This window comes from Clinocottus analis, unplaced genomic scaffold (genome assembly GCF_023055335.1).
Source record: "Clinocottus analis isolate CAN_PGR_092001 unplaced genomic scaffold, fCliAna1.0.p SCAF_6, whole genome shotgun sequence".
Taxonomy (NCBI): Eukaryota; Metazoa; Chordata; class Actinopteri; order Perciformes; family Cottidae; genus Clinocottus; species Clinocottus analis.
Window position 1 is genome coordinate 2,921,166 of NW_027176218.1, and position 22,283 is coordinate 2,943,448.

The 22,283-nt window shown below is 47.0% G+C and overlaps 1 protein-coding gene across 13 annotated transcripts in view; it reads right to left on the minus strand.

Moving 5' to 3' along the window:
- Positions 1 to 18,961, minus strand: part of LOC137803638 (unconventional myosin-IXAa-like) — a 117,399-nt gene extending 98,438 nt beyond the window's left edge. For all 13 annotated transcript variants that reach the window (XM_068602297.1, XM_068602296.1, XM_068602305.1 and 10 more), the window contains exon 1: positions 18,492 to 18,961. The gene's annotated coding sequence lies outside the window, so the exon portion shown is untranslated. The remainder of the gene's footprint in view (positions 1 to 18,491) is intronic.
- Between the last annotated feature and the right edge of the window lie 3,322 nt (positions 18,962 to 22,283).

Here is a 22,283-nt window from a genome sequence, read left to right on the forward strand (position 1 = left end):
GCGAATAAACACTGTTGATGACAAATAAAGTTAAAGGACAACATTGAACACTTCTGACGGTTTACATTGACTTTTAGACGGATGACGGCGCCAAAAAAAGTGACCAAGAACATTACAATCGGAGCATCTTGACCAAGTTTTCTTGTAAATTGCACCGAGGACTCGCCGCCGCTCCCCCTGCCGTTACTGTGCAGGATACAAGTGCGACGCGAGTCTGAGCCGAGGACACGTTTGGCCTACATTTCTCTCCCCGCGACCCCACAGAAACGCCCCCGAGCGTGTTTGCGTTAAAGCAGCTTTGCTCTGGGACTCGCGCTCCAGAATAAGAGATGATCTGCGCCGCACATTTGGCTGTGAAGGCGCGGCCGGCTGAACATCATCCAGACGAGCTGTCGCTCAACAGCTACCGGACGCCGCAGAGCTGTGGGGAAATTAAAGAGGAGGAACTCGAGGAGGCGGCGCAGAAGCAACGGACGCGGTTAAAAGAAGCGCAGGCGAGTGAGGAAAAAACCTGCAGAGGCGCCGCAGAGGTACCGTCAACTCTCCCCGCAACCGCCACAGTTACCCAACGCAACTTTCCAAACAATGCTACCCAAAAACCAATCAGACATGGGCTGTCACTGATGGCTCCATCGTCCTCATCGATCCTCCAGTTCCCACCTCGGCTTCCCGTCTGTCCCGCAGCTCCTCGCTAGGATTTGTGTCTGCAGGACGACGATCAATACTTTGCCTCTCCGTGTCGCGCATTAGAGGTGCACTTTTTTTTTTTTAATTTTCAAATAGTCAATGCCGAGACAAACTCCGATTTTTATTCCCCCGCTGCCAGAGCTCGAAATGTCAAGAGGACGACGCAGGTGAGGATGAATGAGTCGACATCCGTGCGATACATTTTCATGAAATTAAGAGTAAAAATAAAGATGGGGGGATAATTCAGAACGTACAGTGCGACAGCGCTTACCGCGTTGCTCACTCTCAGCTTCTCCGGTTATGACGACGGCCCACAAAGGTCTGAGATGTAAGATATCGGCACCAATTGAAAGCCCACAAAAGGATGCAATCCTCTTTCAAACCCTTGAATTTAAAGCAGTTTTCGTCCCTTCCAATCATCCCCGAAGAGAGAGCGACGCTCGCGGACCGACTGCATCATGTCTGCGCCGCAATGAATGACGGGGGCTTTTAGGGAAGATCAAAGCGGAGCAAGTCTGGCCCTCATAACGGCCCTCACGGCGCTGGACCAGGAAGAACCAAACATGTCACCAGCGCCATGTGTTTGTATAGAGAACCGGAGATTAACACTTTTTTTATTTATTTTTTATATACACATGCGAAACTTGGCTCCTAAAAGAAGAAAACACACACACACACACACACACACACACACACACACACACACACACACACACACACACACACAGGGTTTTGTGACGTTTTGGACGTTTGCGACTCTGAACACTCGACCACCTTCTCTCTGCAGGCTCGTCGCTTTTGGTTCACGTCAACCGGACGGACAAAAACAGGTCAGCGGCTACCGCGCGCCTTCGTTTGGTTGCGAGTGTGTGTGTGTGTGTGTGTGTGTGTGTGTGTAAAAATACATGAAAGCAGTCGCAGTCATTGCGGACGGAGCCGAGTGGCTTTGAGATGAAGAGGTCTTGCAGCCGGGCCTGAAGCCTGAAACACGACGCTGGTCGCCGCACAGCCAGAATTTTTTTTTTAAAAAAGGCAAAGTTACAGCAACATAATTGTGATCATTTGACAAATCGGCAGATGGGACGTGCGATGGCATGCTCGCGCCCACACTGTGGGCTCTGCGTTGGCTCTTAAACGCTCTGCAGATGCACTTGAACCTAAATTGACGCGCCGTCGGTCGGAGCACGAGCCTCCGTTTCCTTTGATCTTTTTTTTTTTTGATCTTAAAAAGCACAAAGCCTGTCCAGGAAGTCGTCTCTTCATGTAGCAAGCCAATAGAAGTGAGGTCAGGGAGGCGGATGGGCTCATAACAGCAACCCAGACCGTAGACATCTTCATGCTAACCGTCTTTTACTGACATTACAAAGTTGTTTTGCTCTTGTCTCACCTTTCAGCATCACTTCATGTGTTATTTGTCATAACCACGACCTTTCCTTAAGGTGAGCTTTCCTACCAAACACTAATGTTCACCAGTAAAAGCTCACATCTCACATCCAAAAAAATGTGTTCAAGAGCAGCCTGCAGAAAAAAAATACAAAAAAAAAACATGTATTGTATGTCATGTAAAGTTACATTTAGACATCAGGAAACCTGATGAGCAAACTGTTTGCATTGTTGTTAAGTAGCCAGCGAGAATATCTGCTAACTTGAAAGGGGATAGAAGTGGAAAACCGTGCGTCTCTTCTACACTTTTCAAATGTTATGGGACCAAATTGACCAAATGGTGAGCGTGAAACAAGAAGTGTGACACGCAAACAATTTTTTAGTGACACACACACACGATTTTTCTTGATGGTTGTCGTCTTTTCAGGGAAACCGTGTGTGACGGAGACAAAACGGAGAAAAAAAAAAGACCAGTAAAAAAAAAGGCAGGATGCACATGAAGCACATGAAGCACATGAAGCACATGAAGCACGAGGCGGTACAGATATGAAAGCACATCGTTGGCCTTGATAGGAAACAACAGATGAAGAAGACAAGCGGCTCCGGGGGGGGTCGACTCCTGTCGCAGAGACTCAGGAGAGACGCGGTCGTCGAGGGAAGAGGAGCCGCCATGTTCTCCGTGGTCAGCGAGGACAGACGGAGGAAGAGCGAAGACGAAGGTCTTTCAGGTCCTCGGGGGTGAGGGGACTCGTCCCGAGTTCCCTGAACATAAATACAACGTTCGGGCTCTGACAAACCTCCGTTTAAAAAGCTGGTAAAACACTTGGCTCGCGCGCCGAGGTGGAGGAGCTCTCCGCCTTGACCTCTGACTCCACGCGAGGTGGCGTCGGGGAGGAAACGAGGGGTTTCACTCGGGCAAACCGCTGCCCGTACGTGCTTTTAAAAATGGTGCCACCGCTTCCGAGTGACGCCGTTTGACATTTTGAATTGTTTTCTGGAGGAAAAGGCCCGCATTGTTGTGCCTCAACCCCGCCTCACTGCGCCTACCACACCTTGTACTCCAGCAGACTCAGGCTGGACTCTAACAATGCCAGCAGGGCTTTTCTGCCCTGCATTCACTTGCTTTACTCTCTCTCTCTCTCGCTCGCTCGCTCGATAGTAGACGTTTATCTTACTTCTCGGTTTTCATTCGGCCGCGTCAGCGCGCCTCCCTCTTGCCGCCCCTCCTCCCCGGCCTCCCCTCCTGAAATCCAAAAGGAAATGAGTCTCTAATTAGGGAAAGAGGAAGACGCTTCAAGGTCCTCTTTTACGTTCTGGTGAAACACGACACGATAAGGAGGCGAAAGGGGAAAACGCGGCACCGCGGTCGCTTTCACTTCCACCTCAGAAGTCTTAAGCCACAGAGCTCTCTGCATTTTCTCTCTCTCTCTCTCTCTCTCTCTCTCTCTCTCTCTCTCTCTCTCTCTCTCTCTCTCTCTCTCTCTCTCTCTCTCTCTCTCTCTCTCTCTCTCTCTCTCTCTCTCTCTCTCTCTCTCTCTCTCTTCTCCGCCTGTGAATCATTTCCTGTGATGATCTGTTTGAATATGCAGACCAGTAAAAGCATTTAGCAAGCAGACCCCGATCTGTCTGCCCTCCAGCGCGGGGGACATTTATTTAGCCGCGAGAAACCAGAGAGACTGAACTCTCAGGACGGCATGAAACTACCCACAAGCCTCCCCGACGAGCTGCATTGTTGTCTCCGCCGCTGCAGCGCTCTGAACAGGTCAGACAGATGGGGGGAGGGAGAGAAGGAGCAGAAGAGACGACTGTCAAGTGCAGATCTGAGCACTAAAAGGATGTGGTGCAGCGCCAGGTAATGACGGGGCTCCTGCAGGCCGCGAGACCGGTTCAACCCTTCATTACAGCCCGCGGGACGCCTCCGAGGTTGAGGCGAAACATAAACTGAGGCTTCACTTCACTTCAGACGTCGAAGTCAACAAAAGGCCACGAAAAGATGCACGGGACGGGAAATAGTCGGCTTTGCCGAAAAGACCAAAAGTACAGCGAAATGTTTTAGCATCAGATTAGCGAGCAAGAACACCGGCGAGCGTGAAGGAGGCTTTTATTATGCTCACGTGGATTAAGAGGATGCTGTTCCTCACAGTCTGGGCCCAACCCTGCAACACATTTGTACACTGTCAATAGGAAGTGGATGTAGTTTGTGGACTTTGGGTTTTTGAAGCCTGGAAGTTGGGCAACTTGGTTACGGTCATCTTGGATTTTGCAACCAGAAGTGACGCAAGACGCTGAACAAAAACATTTCTGGCTCACGAAAAGGTCTCATTTTGCTTTCACGAACAGAAGATGACAAATGTCCAAGCTGTTTGAGGAGTAAACAACTCTTTCTGGAACAAAAAAAACAACAAAAGAACAAAAGGGAGATTGAGCCATCCTCTGATACTTGGGAGTTGATTCTATCACCAATATGTCCTGAACAGCGACAGCAGGAAAAGAGCTCATATCAGGTCTCGTCTTCTCTCCGTGGTGAAGTGATTGTGTTATTAAGTGAAGACCTCTGGCACTGATCGCTCCACTGCACCTCATCGCCGAATAATGGATGAAATGGCTGCAGAGACGGTGTTCAGTTCTCACCCTGGAGGCCGAGAGGGCGTAGGGGGGTCACAAAAGGCTCTTTGGCAAAGACGCCTCCAATCAGGGTCGTAAATCGAGGTCTTACCTCAACGAGATCAGCAGCGCTGGTTACTGTTACTCACTTACACCTCGGATGGGTCTCGCTCATCCAAAAGATGACGTAATAATCATTAAATATGAACTGAAGAAGTTCAGGTTCAATGTCAGGAAGTCCCTGCGCCCAGACAAGAAATAGAGCCAAGTTAGCTTCATGCTAAGCTAAGCTAAGCGGCTGTAGCTTGATATTGACCGTATGGTCATGATTTCTTACAGGTTTTCCTCTGCTTTTTGCCACAGAAACACTTTCATGTGGCTTCTCCTGAAGCTAAAGATGCAACATCACACACACACACACACACACACACACACACACACACACACACACACACGGCAGCTGAAGGCTCTGTGATGATATCACACACAACAGAGACAGCGTGTGACAAACTCACAGCGTGCTCGCTCTTCGACTGCTCTGATCCGGACTGAAGCCGAGTCTCCAAATACCTCAAGGCGTGTTTTTTAATGACCTGCATGCCGCCTGAAGGCCACACGTCTGTTTTCTGTCAGCTCGTTGGGGGGAGAAAAAGCGAAGGGAAAAAGGACAAATAAAAAATAAAAAAAAAGAAAGAACGGGGTGTCAAATCCTTCAGCTGCACTGGCCAAATCCCGCTGGATGATGTCAGAGATGCTCAAACACACATTTAATGCGGTAATAAGGTTTCGTGGCCGACGGCTATTTCTGATTAACATTTAGACGCGTCGCATTCACGCTGACATTTTAAAGAGCGGAGCTTCGCGGAGGCGACGGAGGACTGGTTAGAGTTGGTTACCAGTCTGTTTCCTGCTCAGAGGGCCCTGAGGGAAGACGCGTGCTCCGTACGAGTGTGTGTGTGTCTGTGGTGTGTGTGTGTGTGTGTGTGTGTGGGGGGGTGGGCATATCAGTGACGTGGAATAGGTACACTCCATTTAGTCCCAAGAATGCAGCCAATAGACCAAACACATCTCCCACCAGGACGAGCCTCAGGGCACGCTTCAAAAAAACAAAAAAACAGGGTGGGACTGAAGGTAGTGTCTCCCTCACACACACACACACACACACACACACGCACACGCACACGTATGTATATATAACTACACATTACCATTAAAATCATAAACACAGGAAACACACACTCGCGGAGAACTTTCACACGCATGACCACGCGAAGATGAATAATACAAAAGACACGTGCGTGTGTGTGTGTGTGTGTGTGTGTGTGTGTGTGTGTGTGTGTGTGTGTGATGCCACGCTCATCAATAAATAAAGTACGGACGCGATGGTGTAATGGAGAGGAAGTTCGCCGCTGCACCGTGACGGGCCCGTCGCAGTGAACTGACACGCTTTGCTCGTGTGGAACAAGCCGCATGCGAAGAGGAGGAAGAGGAGGAGGAGGAAGCCGTGAGCGAATGCAAAGGAAAACTTATGGTGAATGTGTGAACTCCTCTTCCACGTCCACTTGTTTTTGTGCTGGCTTTAAGCTGCGTGGAGCTGTCAGAGATACGGTGGAGCCCACACTGTCGCTAACCCACTGGAGAAAATATGATTAAAAAAGCTGTTTGCGAGAGAAGCAGACGGACGTTGCATGATATGCGTTTTGAAGGATAAATCCAGGGTGTCGAACTGATTCAGGAGAGGAAACCGGTTGAAAAGAAGAGCGACGGAAGCTAAAGCGTAGAGATCACAGAGGCAACGGGGACCTCGGCATCGAGAGAAGGAGACAAGGACATTAAAGGACTGTAGGTCTGTAGTCCCCGTTACACTCGCTGTGAAAGGTTTAGCACGCCTTCAGTAGCTAGCGTAGCATAGTTCATGATGTTCTTTTTACACTTTAGAAACATGTTTCTCTCTCCGAACCGGGAAGGCCACCAAAAAAAAGGCTGGAAAAAAAAGAACCAGATCAGAACGATTGTGATTGGCCGGTCTGCGTTTGAGGGGCGGGACTTAGCAAAGGGCTCGATTGAGAGACAAATTACTCGTCTGTTATCGTTTCCCCGACAGGACGGACCGACTGACTCTGAAGAGAGTCGAGTGACAAAGCTAGAAAAAGCTCTTTTCCGCTTCCTTTAAAGCACGAACACAAACTCTCACCACCCGTCGGCGCACTTCAAGAAAGACGCACGGAGGCCACGGAGGGCGGGGCCACGTGGCGCTGCGGCAACAGCCGGTGATGAAGACGTGATGAGACGTCACGTCAACGACAGACGTGTAACGAGCGACAGGCGAAGACGTCAGATCCAGTTTTTACTTCCTGCTTTCTGGCGCTCCTGAAAGGAGTTCAACTGTGTGACCTTGAAGACGCCGTTTATCTATGTCTTTAATTACTACTACATGTACACAATTAGTGATACAAACAGAATACATTATTGTATAATAACACAACCCAGACATTCTGCATAATGAGTACAACCTTTTCATACTTTCAGTACATTTTTGCAGATACTACTTGTACATTTACTTGTAATGGAGTATTTATACACTGTGTATTTCTACTTTTACTTCCCTCCTTTGACATCTGTACGTCTAAACAATAGAAAAACCTCCTCATTATGTGTTAATATAAACCATGAACGTTGGATTTAATGTCGTTTGTTTTCACTAAAAAGGGTCACTGAAGTGTATTTGTTCATGTTGCCACACACACACACACACACACACACACACGTTTGTTATCGCCATGCGCTGAAATTATCTGCTAAAAATACAGTTTCTTTTCTGTATCTTGTTCATTTTGTTGACCCAGTTTTCTCCACATGGATCATTTAAATTCCCTCTGACACACAAACGCACGTTCAAAAGCCGACACGTGTCCAACACACTGCTGCAAAATGTAAAATCCCTGCGCAGAACTGGCAACACACACACACACACGCACACACACACACAGTGGAAACAAAAGGCACATCTAATCACACACACACACACACACACACGGTGATCTAGACACGCAGCGCAGACGTCGTCTCCCCTCCCCCTCCGTCCCTCCATCCCTCCTTCCAGCCACCAAATCCACTTAGAGGCCAGTGTGTGTGTGTGTGTGTGTGTGTGTGTGTGTCTGTGTGTGTGTGTGTGAGAGTCGCTGATTGTTTCCTCTCTGGCGGCAGCTGCTCGTCTCGGCCTCCTAATCAACTGTCAGCCAGGCGGAGATGAACTGAAGAGGAGGGAGATTTAAATTTCCTTCACACACACACACACACACACACACACACACACACACACACACACACACACACACACACACACACACAGGGGTAATGAATACGGGATCGAGGATTCGTTGGATTTGAAATGTAATTAAGTGTCTGTTCTTGTTTGTGTAAAAGATGAATTAACGAACAGTGTGCGTGCGCTGAAACAGGAAAAGGGATTTCTGAAGCTGAAGGTGTCTGTTTTACTTTCATCGTCTGGGTTTTTTTCTCAGAAGGTGCGGAAACCTCACACAGGAAGTGACACTTGTGGTCCCGTGATGACACTTCATTCATGTTTATTTATTTTTTGGGATGATAAAAATCTATTTCCAATGATTGCAAAGTGTGGGGCCACCGCGGCGGAGAGGTGAATCAGCTTAAGAGGTCACGATGAGCGAGGGGGGGGCATCTCATTTTCACGAGCCAATATGTGAGCTAACGAGATTGCGTTTAATGCAAAGCGCTTGCACACACACACACAGACACACACACACAAACCACGGCTTCGTGAACTAAAGGAAACGTTACAGATATACGACAACGCCTCAAATAGTGACAAATATTAGGATTCTCTGTTTTGAAGGCTCTCTAATGAGAGGATTATTGTCTCTTTGGTAAATTATCGTATATTTAATATAGTTTTTTTAATGTTTTTTTACATTTTGGTTCGAGCGAACAAGACATTTGTGGACATCTTACTGAGGAAATTGTGTCAGGCCTGCTAGATTTTTTTATCTGATAATGTAATTTGCAGCACAAACTCACAATGAATCATCTTTGTCGTCACGTGTGTGTCAGAGTGGTGTTGAAGTCCCACTTTTGATTAATCAGGGATAAACATTGTGTTATTTTCTCTCATAAAAGTCACTTTTTAATATATAATTGGCTCCTCCTCATAGAAACACTAAGGCTTGAGCTTGAAACGACACACAATGACGCAAACGTTACAAAACACAACTGCAGTGAGCCAAAAAAATGGAACATTATGTTAAATATTTTATTCATGCATGTGTATATATTGCATGTGCTTACAAAACATCCAACACAGCGAGAAACAACAGAACGTTATAATTAATAGTCAATATTATTACCAGAGATTTATGAATGTAACACAGACTGGGAGACAAAGAGGAGGCGTGTGGACATAGGTTAGTGTGTGTGTGTGTGTGCGCGTGTGTGTGTGTGTGTGTGTGTGTGTGTGTGTGTGTGTGTGTGTGTGTGTGTGTGTGTGTGTGTGTGTGTGTGTGTGTGTGTGTGTGTGTGTTGACTCAAAGACCCTTCATTCACACCCGTGTAGCAGCAGCAGGCCGGTTTTCACACCCTGCTCCGACTTAAATTAAACCCCACCGTGCTCACCTTGACCTTAGCTGTTTAACACACACACACACACACACACACACACACACACACACACACACACTGTCACCAATATCCTCTCAGCACACACACACAGTCTCTCGTACCGTGACAACAGCCAACCGCATCGCGGCTACTCGGGAAAACGAGGAGCCAATCGCCCGCCCCGCCTCCGCTCTAACCGACCAATGGGAGAGCTCGTTTCACGCGAGCAGCTTTTCATCATCGTTTCCAGACGAGACGCCGGAGCTGCTGCCTGAGAGGGAGGAGAGCTTTTCATTAACACACCGGCAGACTGAGACTCCGCCTCCGCGGTCCGTCCAGCGAGCATCACCGGCTCCTTCAAGACGTCTGATCTCTGTTTGTGTTGCTGCTGTTGGTTTGTTTACAGCTTCTGTTTCCTCTTTGTTTGCTAATATTCTGACACAGTGTTGTTTTCATTAAGTAACATTCATTTTAATTTTTCGATTACACGTGTCAATAATGTTCTTTAATAAAAAAAATGTAAAAAAATTCAGATGTTTTGTTTGGCTTCATCAATCTAAGCTGATCATAAATCCAAGAAAACTAGAAAATTATTACATCTGAGCAGCAGAAACTAAGATAATATGGAAATATGGCACATAAGAAGACAAAATATTCATTTGACCAATCAGCTAATTGTCTCACTGCTTGTATAAAGAATAAATATAGTTAAATAAGCAAAATATCAACAATATGTCATGTAAAAGAGGGATGTATTTAATATACACAATGTTAGTATTCTTCCTAATGAAAAGAAAAGTCTTGACATCAAACTATTGATAAAAAAAATTTTTTCTAACAAAAATAAAGCAGTATTTTCGTACCAGATTTCAAGAATTGAGCCCAGTTAGAACAAATAAAATGATCATTTTCCGTCTGGAGATCCAGTCTGCCGTCACACGGATGCATCGTGACGATGAAAACACAGAAAAAGGTCTCTGAGTGTTCATGGACCCACGCCGGCGAATGAGGATCCTCTTTTTAAAGATGGAGGCCGACCGTCGCTGAGCCGCGTCGGGGCTGCAGCTAACGGCGACATCTTATTAGCAGCTAACGGCGACATCTTATTAGCAGCTAACGGCGACATCTTATTAGCGACGTCCTTCCAAACGTCCATCACCGTCTTTGCTAAGTGAAGAATCAATCATCACATTGTCGATCGGCTGGCTGATGGATCAATGAATCGATTCTGCTCGTTGTGTTCGTAGACAGAAACACGCTCATGAGGATTCTCATAAAAAGTACAACAAAAAAAAAGATGATTCCCGGCACCGTATTTTCTATTCGGCTAAAACTTTTAAGAGTAACTTTTACTGACGATGTCATGCGATGCTTTGCATGAGGAAAAACAGCGAGAGGCTAAACCCCAACGCGATGAAGGCATGTCTTCATCTTTAAGAAGGCCGAACTAGAAAGACGTGAAGGATGCCGACTGCTAGGTGTGTTACTTCCTGTTGAACAGCTCGATCACATGTCCAAAGCTCCTCCTGCTCATTAATCGCAGCTTGTTTTCATATTTCGGGGCAGATCTCGTCCGGAGAGCCTCGACGTTCAGCGCGTCACAGGAAACGTGACACAAGACAGACGAGAAGACGTCCGACACCGTGACTCAGGGAACGAGGGAGAGACGGGAGAGTGAATGAAACGAGTCGGGTGTCATTTGAATGTTTTTCCATGAGACACTTTAGTCTTTTTTTTCGGTACTTTACTCTGGAGGTATAAAGTGTTTATTCAACAGCCACACAGGAAGAGAAATTAAAGCTGCAACTGTGTTCGAATCATCCGCGGAACAATCTATAAAATGTCAAAGAGTGTGGAGGAAGTCTATTGAATCCCAAAAAGCCAAAGACATCCAGTTTACCGGCAAACAAGAGCAGCCGATCCTCACGGCCGGACGTGTTCGCTTGAAGAAAAACAGGCAAAAAATTATGACTGAAATCGGGGAAGACCCGATGAAAGAATATGTCGCCGAGACCGTCAAAGCGCTCAACACCTCGAAGGGTTTTGACAGGTTTCTGACGCCTGATGAGACGCGTTTCAGTCAGAAGTCTTTGCTGAAATGAATATAAGAGCTAGAAAAGCTCTGGATCTGAGAGATCCGTCTTCATTTGGTGCTCCATCAAGCCGAGCGCCACACCCAAGTCCTCCGGTCGCAGACTGCTTTGTTCTGGCTCTGACCACTACTGTCTCTCTCTCTCTCACACACACACACACACACACACACACACCGGCAACAGCATAATGCAACAAAGCAGCGGCGGGCAGACAGCAGGTCACACGCTTCGTCCTGCCCGCCTCTCGCTGTTCAGTGCGTGTATACAAATTCCTCCTTCCTCCCTCCTCCTCATGCAGGCCGTATATTTCGGCTTCTCCGACTCGCAGCCGGTCCACGGTGACGGAGACCAGACGCCTCGCAGACGGCGCACAGACACGAAACAGGCGCTTATTAAAAGCTTTCAGGGGGACGGCGACGCGAGCGCCGGACGGAGGCGGGCCCCCCCCGAGCCCGCGGGCGCGCCGTCACTAAGTGTTTAGGACCCGAGCCACAGACGCGAGTGAGATGTCACGATGTCGGCGGCCTCTCCCAACCCCAAAATGACACGATGCTAATTGCGGAGGGGCGAGAGCTTTTTCTTACGACTGATTTAGGCGCTCAGGCGGTTGTTTTTTTTGTTCACGGGCAGGAAAAAACTCTGGCTGGCTTCAGGGGAGAGTGGCTCGCTGAGCTAGATCTGTCAATCTGCTCTGCGGCTCCATCAATCTGCCGGCAACACAGTGAGACAAACAATGCAGCATCAGCAGCTCGGCTAGGAAAAAACCTGCACAAGTGGGCGCTGGAGGCACGAGCGAGCTTCTGGGCTCGCCACACGACCGGCTTCCCTCCTGTTCTCCACACGCAAGTACAGCTGCAGGGGGGCGTCGATCCGAATAAATGATAAAATATGTATCTTTCAGTACGGTTTGTGCATCAAATCCTCCGATTGTTTACTTTAGGAGTTCCTCAAAACCGACATCCAGCTGCAGCCGTCGTGGTTTTGGCCCCTGAAAACACTCGACTCATGTTCCACACTGCATTTTAAAGAAGAAAAAGCAAAATAATGAATGAGATATTTTATTGATTGCGGCAGGAAAATTCACTTTTCTTGCCTTTTCGACCTGAGAGTGCAGGTTAAGCCGTCGCGCAGTGTGACCTCGAGGCTTTTAGGGATTCAGGGAGATGATCAAAGACACTTCAGCCGGGGCAGATGACTGCCGGCTTAATGCTCGGGGGGTCGTGTGGATCATGTGGACGGGACCTCTGAGAGCCGAACCACCCAGAAGCAGACGAGAAGAGGGAGATGGAACAACAAGACTTTGAGGGGAAGTTATACGGTTTCATGTAGCTCGGGTCCTGAACCTCTACAGGGAAAACAAAACTAGTGTGAGAGACAACCGTCACAGCCAAATGCCACCTGAAGGAATGAGAAGTGGACGTAGCCGTTTCCAAGCCTCGAGTTTCGTCATTTTGGCCGTCGCCATTTTGGCTTTTTGCAACCGGAAGCGACACGAGAGGGCGGAGCTAACTACCACTGAAAGGATTACAGTTAACCTCCATGAACTTAACATATGGTGTCAAATAAAGGGTTCAAGTTGGAAAACAACTCCCTGACCAAACAATGCTGTGGTAGCGACCTGTCAATCAAAACGTAGCCCCGCCTTAAAGCATACCCCGCTGTATTGTTTATTTAACTCTAACTTGGCATCATGATTAAAAAAAGTTTATTTTTGCAACCGGAGGAGTCGCCCCCTGCTGGCTATTAGAAAGAATGCAACGTTTAAAGGCACCTTTGCATTGGCTTCACTTTTTTAGACCCGAAGGTTGTCGCCTGAAACTGTTGCACAACTCTTGCTAATGTGTGTCAATAGTTGAATCAAAAAATATATCACAAAATGCAATGTATCGCGATAATATCATATTGGGACTTAAGTATCGTGACGATATCGTATCGTGGGACGTCAGGTGTTTCCCACCCCGACTGCTGACTGTTGCACTAAAAACACAATTTAAGATTTTGCGTCCCTCCGACTCTCCGCGTCACAACAACTTCAGCACACAAAAACCCAGACGAGAGAATCCTTCTGCGTTGACGCCTAAAGCGGCGACAGCCATAGAACGAGGTTAAATGAACAATACAAAGAGATGTGAGGAGCGATAACGGATGCAGAAATTCACCGAGGGCTTTGAACAGCCGCAGGAATAACAAACAGCAGAAGAAACAAGCCACGTTGGAATCAAAAGGACTTCTGCTATCATGCTAACAGTCTGCGCTAGTGACAAATATTATATACACCGCAGAAGCTCCTTTGAAGGAGGCCGTGGAGGAAAAAAGTGAAAGTGATCCTGATGTTGTTGGACAGCCGCACAAGAGAGAGCGAGGATTACTCGCCGGCTTGTCTTTTTTTGTGTTTTTGATATAGTTTCTTTGAGCGATACTCTCTGAAGAAAATGTGAAACCTAACAGGGAGAATGTGTTTTATGAATTAACCTCGTCTGTGGGTGAAGGCTTTTGAGGAATAATAATACAAATAAAAAAAGGAGCGAACTTGTCTGCGTGGTCAACGTGATGGGGTTAAAAGACTCGAGGCGATCAACAGGTTACAAACAGACCCTTCAACAGAAAACTGGACTGAAATAATCAAAGAAATCCACGAGATGAAAAGATTGACCTTCCTGCTGAGACTGAGAGGAAATATACATAACGAGATGGACAAAATGGATCAAATATGTCGAAATAAGGAAACTGGCAGGTGACCTGCCTTCATCACTCTTACGGATTTATGAGTAGAACTCATTAAATATAATTTTTTTGTATATATCTGTAAGCTGGAATGAATTTATGTATGACTCTGAACAACATAAGAAGGTGTTATTTTGATTGTTTTGGTTTATTATCATATTTTTTACTCGTTCACCTGCTTGTTTTTGTGTGTGGTTCTTTCCTTGTGTTGTAGAAATAACTACGTACAATATCAAGTATAAAAATGTATAAAGAAGACTCGAGACGTCGACACTGCGACATAACTTTGCAGTCATCCCGTCACTTGAGTGTCACAGAGGTCAACAAAGGTCATCGGGGCGGCGGCGAGCAGCAGAAGCGCGTCGGTGCAGGACGATCCGAGTCAACGAGAAGTCTGCAGGATCCTTTTCAGATGCTGCAATTACGGAGGATTTTTTTCTGCAGCTGCGTGCATGTGCACGGGTATGTTTAGTATGAGTATGTTTATGCTAGCAGCAACAGAGGAGCGTTAGAGTAAAAACAAGTGGCTGATGTTACATTTTGCATTTCTTGCAAATGCTTTGTTTTCTGCTTCGTTTTCTCATCGAATCAGGACAACATGACACACGGCTGGCATTAGCGAGGGCTCAACTTACGACTTGGCACAGCTGTACGACAAACATGCAGCGGGAAAACGCACACAAAGAACAGGAAGACGCGTCGATCGCTCCACTGATAGCGGCCTCAATGGTCCAGAATGCATTGCGTGGCCTCGTGATTGTTATTGTTTTGGTTTTAATGGAGGGCTGTGAGACGCTCTCTCACGCCACGATCACTACGGCTGCACGTCAAACATGCAGCTCCATGCAACCAGATCGCACTCACGTTCTCTGGGAAGTGTTGAAAAGCATTCTGGGAAATCGCTAACTGCAGAGCGAGCAGGCGAATGAGGGAAAACGGGTACGAACTGGAGAGTAAATTATAACTTATGACGCTCCTTTGATGCATTTAACGTCCCAGATTTATAAAGAAATACAACCGCGAGAAGCGAAAAGGTAACGAAAGGTTTGAAGGAGTCGATTCACGTAAAAACATTTACTTTAACTCTCTGGAACGACACCGTGCCGCAGATTCTCTGGCTAACGCCGGCGGCGACAACGGACACCCGACTACTTCACCGTGGTGTCTTCTCAAGTCCTCTCGTCTGCGTCGGGACAAAAGGTAGATGCTATTTAAGATGCCACACACACACACACACACGTTTGTGGAAGGCTCTATAAATACACCTGGTTGCAGATGCATACAGCCGCACTGACATGATGGTATGCGAGACGTTGACCTCATCCCCGTATTGTCTTTCACAGGGAGCCTCCAGCGGCAGGTTGAGCTGCAGCGAGGACGCTGGGATCAGAGGCAGCAGCAGAGAGGTCAAGAGGTCAGTGGGGCTGCAGGTTGAAATGATTTTTGGTGCTTTTTTCAAACAGTTGAGCGTGGTCGAGGCTCTTCAGCTCCCGCAATGGATCTAGAGATGAGCTCATCTCCTGGATCCGATGCAGACTTCATCATCAGAGCTTGAGAATTGATTGAATGTCGGGTGAAGAGGTCGGCTATGAGATCACACGGGAGCAGGACAGTGAGGGGACACCTCTCTTCTACGAGACGAGGTTGGCGATGAAGTGCAAACTATAACTCATCCAAGTTGAGACGCTTCACCGTCAGCTTTCAATTTGACGCCAACCGAAAGGTTTTGGATGGACGTTTGGATTTTAGCACAAATTCAAAAAGGCTAAATTGCAATAAATCCCTCGTCGGTTGGGACAGCGTTATCAGCCAAGCTTGGGTAAACAACACACACACACACACACACACACACACACACACAGAGGTTCATTTATTTGCCGCTATATCAATGTTCAGAATGTTAAATAAAGCTCTCTTAGAAAACCTTGGTTGAAACAATCCCAAGCTTTGAGCCAAAGGCGTCCTGGTAGCCGTTCATCATTAAAGGGCTCCTAAGCTTCCTCTTTTTGTCGACACAGATCAAATAAACCAAACTGCAGGTGTGTAAAAGCGCCCGCGTTCAGTCACATCAATACACCGACGTGAATCCCCTCAAGTGACCCAGATATGTACATTCACAAATACTGTTTCCAGCATATTGAGGCTTTAAACGTCAGTTCTATGAAGCCTCAGTGGAGCAGCTCTGTTAGTCTGGTATGTGTGTGTGTGTGTGTGTGTGTGTGTGTGTGTGTGTGTGTGTGTGTGTGTGTGTGTGTGTGTGTCTAAAGGAGCTCAAGCGGTTCAGATGGACATCCTGTGATGTTGAAGGAGCAGAAGGAAGCGACTCTAGAAGTGTATCGGTCCTCAAACAGCTCCAGAAAGAGAGGCTTTCATTCCATCTGAATTATTCAAATGAGTGACGTTCCAACTCACGACACCCTGGTGCCTTGTGTGCGATTGCTTGTTGTGTTGTTCATTTTGTTAATGTTGCTCGGGGCTCGAACGTGCGGCTGCTCTTCTTCCGCCGTGACGTCTTCGTCCGTCACGCGTTTATGAATTAAGCAGCATTTTTGGAGCCGCTCGGCCCGAGCAGCTGGAGCTGTCAGAGCGATGTTCTCAGTGCTGCTCGCTCGCTCTCTCTCTCTCTCTCTCTCTCTCTCTCTCTCTCTCTCTCTCTCTCTCTCTCTCTCTCTCTCTCTCTCTCTCTCTCTCTCTCTCTCTCTCTCTCTCTCTCTCTCTCTCTCTCTCTCTCTCTCTCGCTCTCGCTCTCTCTCTCTCTCGCTCTCTCTCTCTCTGCCAATTACATAACGGCCCCTGAATGAAATGTTAATGTCAGCAAAGTTGACATCGCATTAAGGGAATTCTCCCCCTCTGACTGGCTGTGCGGCCTCGAGGAGTCGGGCTGCGCATCATGTACAGGAAGCTGAGGTAAGACGCACCTGTCACATGACGTAGTCCTCTGAGCTGTTGCCGAGTTGAAGGAGGTTTTTTGGGGGGATTTTTTTGGACCGAGACCTCGGGGTCACTGGTGGTGTGGCCTGTTTTAACAGGTCAACCGGCTGTTGCTGCTTCCGACTCTGAATAGTTGAATGCACCTGAACTGAGTTGCTCCATTGCTCCAGTTATTTGCCTTTAAATTGTTTCTTTCACCCGGATCCCCCGACTGTTTTCTTCTTCTTCTTGTTCACGATATCAAAACACGGTGGTTTCCTGCTTTGAAAGACAACGTGGAAAAGCTTCCCTTCACATGTCCGGACACTCAAATTAGCCGCCGGTCTTCTTTTGCAGACGTCTGTTTAAATTGACTGGTGTCATTGTCGGTTAATCTGCTGTTTACCTTGTAGAACAATCCATTCATCAGTTGCTCTGAATGCAGTAGAAAGGCTGAATTGACGACTTCAAATTGCCTTTTTTTCACACACAACAACACACAGGATAATAGTACACATGCAGCAGCTGAACATCCTGGTGTCCAGCTGTAAAAAAATAAACATATATATACACATATATTTATATATAAAAGCCTCGGCCAGGCCCCACCAGGCAGCAGCGGTGTGATGAAGCAGCAGTAACTCCTCACACATGACGAAGAATGTCACAACCGCCCGTCACAGCTCTCAACAGCGCGTAGTAATGTGACACACACGCACACACACACACACACACACACACACACACACACAGTCAAAAGAAGCTCTGCAGCCTTTTTGTTGCTGTTGCACAGCAGCACTCAGAGCCGCAACCTTCCTCTGCGACAGTACAGCTCTGTGGAGGAATCGAGCCATGAACGGTATCATCATCCAGTGCGTCACCCTCTATTTCTGCCGCTGCACGCGGACACACACACACACACACACACACACACACACACACACACACACACACACACACACACACACACACACACACTGCAGCCGTCCAGATGTGGCTGAGGGGGGGAGGCCACACACAACATCTGTAACGGCACATTTAACGCATTATTATGTAAGGAAAGTGTGACATTGATCCGGGGCGATGGAGGGTGAGGTGGGGAGAGGAAGGGTACGTGCACGGGCTGCTGCTGGAGGAGGAGGAGGGTACCTGGACCATGTCGATCCATTTTTCACGAGCACGCGCGCTACGTGGTCCGATGGCACGTTTGAATGGGGGGAGGTGGGTCGGTGGGTTCGTGGGTGAGGGAGGGGGGCGGGATGTTCGGATGACGGACAGCGAGCGACCCGTAATTTATTTATTTATTTATTTTTTTGAAACCCGGAGGTTTGACATTCCGCACCACGAGCTCTGCTGGTTCCGTTTTACTGACAGCGGACACTGCGAGGACTTTGAGGGTGAGGAAGAAGAGGAAGAGGAGGAGGAGGGGGAAGAAGGAGAGGGAGAAAGGGGGCTTACCTCCTCCGCGGTGCCGTCAGTCCTCTGCTCCGTAAATCTCTCCGCTACGAACCCTTTTTCTCTGACGAGGAAGAGCAGCGAGCCGCGCGCCTCCTGTCCAAAAAAAAAAAAGCGGATTCTTCTTCTTCTTCTTCTCCTTTTTTTTACCGCAGAGAAACGCTGTCGTGCGTAACAGTCCGCACCACGTATCCCGCCGCACAAATATCCAAATGCCGCTGTAGATATGATCCAGTTTTCTTCTTCGGTTTCGCTTATCTGTGTGTGTGTGCGTGTGTGTGGAGGTGTTATATGTGTGTGTGTGTCTGCGTGTGTGGATGTATGTGTGTATGTGTGTGTGGGTCGTACTCCTGAGAGCTTCTGTTTTGGGTGCTCCCGTCACGCCGTCCTCCTCTCACAACTCCTCTCTCTCTCTCTCTCCCTCTCTCTCTCTCTCCTTTTTTCCCTTCTCGTCCACAAACGCCTGGCTGTCGTACCGCCGCGTGCACTCGCACTGCGCGTCCACGCCGGGGCCGTAGGGGTGGGAGCTATATCACAGTTGTTGTGGGCGGGTGGGATTTGGCGAGGACCCTCCTCTGTGAGGAACAACAGTAATTGTTTTAATGGGAATTGTCACTTCGATGAGGGATCTCTTGCTCTCTTTCTTCTTCTTCTCCTTTCATTTCGGTCCAAACAGAGAGATCATGTCGGGTTTGATAACAGGCCGTGTCACTCAGCACATGACTGACATGACATGTGGGGTGTGGCCTAAACTGAGGACACCCCCCCTCACACACACACACACACACACACACACACACAAACACAAGTTGCATGTGGGATGAACCAGACTGTGACTACTGTGGAGTATAACAATAAAAACATCTTCAATATGTGGTATTCTGCTACATTTTCCCTAATATAAATACTACATGCACAACTACTATTTGTTTTTTTACGAGGAAATTAACAGTGATCCAATATGACAATGCTCCAAAAAACATGAACATGTTTCCTATTTTTACCCTGAAATTCGCTGTATTAATCTATTTATTCATTCATTCACTTCACTGTGTATTATGTTCTAGTACTCTCGTTGGGAACGAAGCAATATTTCAGTCTGTGAGATAACAATTGATTTTCTCTTCAGACATGTGATGCACAAAGACACAAAACTGAGCCGGATATTTACACAAAGCCTTTTTTCTGTCTTTCTTCTGCTTTTCAGTGCACAATTCATAGCATCTATGCTATAAGGTAAGATGTATGTTTTTGTATATATGTTATTAAACATGTTGCATTTTCTGGTTCTTTGTGGGAGGCGCAATAAGCAACATGTACAAACTAGAACAAAAGCCACAAAAGCTAAAATCCCTGCAGGATGAATTCTGATGTCTTTTTTGACCCTCTAACTTCTTCTTTAGTTAATCATGAGCTTAACAAATGCTTCATGGATTTGCACACAACTTGTTACAGATGTTTAAAGGTTCCCAGAGAAAGACTATGAATGACTTTGGGCTTGAAATGTTTGCTATCGGATGGATTGTTATGACAGTTGATGCACACATTAGCTTTTTGCTAATTAGCGGTATTAAGTTGGATATGTTGGCCTGATAATGGCGCGAGAGGAAATGTTAAGGGATCAACTACAAAGAACATTTCCTCTCGCGCAACTCAAGCAATGCCGCAAAACTCACCCACAGCTGTATTTTGTGTTTAACGCTAATTAGCACATATTAGCATGCTAGCACGCTTAACTGAGACGGTGAACACAAGCTGCCTGGAGGAGAAAACCTGTCGAATTACTGAATTACAACTTCTGGGTCGGAGCGTGGGCCCAAAAATACTTTTCCCCATAGATTGACATTAGGAAACAGATGTCTGTAACTTATGTTTCCAGGGGAATGAACTTCCTCCAGTACAAACACATGAGTACTCCTTTATCAAGCGCCCGTCCCCGTGGGGAAAGGATTCAAAAGTAGATTAGTGATTCTGATATTTGGCAGCGTTGGTCGTGTACACACACGTGGACTGTCGGTGGTTTAGGATCAGGGGCGACCAAAACATGTGAAACACCTGTAGAGACTTGACGTTGGCAAAGGACTTAAAATGCATATTTAGTGTACGTGAGAAGTGAGTGCTGTCGAGACAATAAAGTGAATGAGTAACAGGTTCTTTCCTCTTTGTCATACTGGATGTGTCAGTTGAAAGGTCAGCGTCGCCGTGGAGGTGTTGAGCTCCTTCTGAGAAGCATTGAAACAACACACAGAGAATCTTTGGTGAATCGAATTAGAGAAGATTTAGCAGCAGGTCTCTAGTAAAGCACTGCAGGTGCTGCTTCCCGGTGACAGACAATACCTCTGCTGGCAGGGGATCGACCCTCTTTACCCTCCAGTGTGTGCGAGGGGGAGAAAACAGATCACACACACACATACACACACTCCCGTGGCGAGTTTCAAAACATCTCACCTGTTTTTCATGGGATCGGCTTCCAGCCCCGGTGACATATTTACCAGCCAGACATTTTGAAAAGGAAATCCTCCCTTCGGCCCTCAAAAGTTAGAATCCACGTCTGCGTTGGCGGGTGGGAGGGGCTTAGGGGACTCGCCGTGAGCGTTCAGGCCATTGTAATTGTTGAAGCAATAATATAACGACTTATATTTGTGTTATACTTTTGAGTTGGCAGCTTTTACTACATTTTGTCTCTAAAAGTTATTGATAACTCTCCAGCAACGAATGCAATGCAGCAATTGAAAAAGTGAAAATTCTCAATGTCTGCAATGAAAAAAGATTCATTTTCCCCAAATTTGAGAAACACTGTGTCATGCAACAAGATTGTTAAGAAACATAAATGCTGTTTTGGGCCTAATGACCTTCTACTGAGAGCAGATGGAAGGAATTAAAGCAGATTTTTTTGTGTGTTCAAGTATCGTTGGCAGCTTTATTCACGTGAGAGTGAAAAGTCACAGCGTTTGCCAGTATGACTGAGTGTGTGTGTGTAAATGTTTGGTGTATCTGGTTCACCTGGCTGCTGCTGAGCACCTTTTGCCACCACTAAGAGCGGCCAATAAAAGTCCAATTTGAAGCTGGCCTCCAACACTGGCAGCGAAAGAGTGATTAAACCAACATAAGCCACTTAAGTGATACCCACAAACTAAACAAATAGAGGCCAGGAGAGACTGGATAGTTCACATCCATCACCCAGCCGTGTATGTCTAAACAATGTGGGGGATTAAGTCTCAGAGAAGATGTTTTGGGTTCAGCTCGAATGTGGAAACGACTTGTCTGTAGTGAGAACAATGTGGGAGCCGTGTCCAGGGGCCTTCACAAGATAAATATGGGGAAGGAGTTATAAACTTTGCATCTTCGGGCAGATCCAGGAGGACCTGAGAGCCAGCTCGGAACAAGAAGAAGAAACAAAACCGCAGCACACTCCTCATCGCTGAATAAACAGAGCAGCGTTATGGGTTGTTTATTGAGGGGCTGCAGCTGCAACCCTCCACTTTACTGCGCCAATTCTCAGAGAGAACAATGTGAGGATGTGATTCTTTTTTGATTTTCTCAAGGTAGGCTGCCAGGCTGTGGCAACACTGGGATGTATGACTTCAAGTCAATTCAGTTTATTTTGTACAGCCCAAAATTAAAAATACAAGATTTGCTTCGGAGGGCTTTACAATCTGTACACATAGACATCTCTGTTCCGGGACCTCACATCGGATAAGGAAAAACTCCCCCAAATAAAGATTGTAAAAACCCTTTCACAGGGAAAAAAGGGAAGAAACCTGAGGGAGAGCAACGGAGGAGGATCCGTCTCCC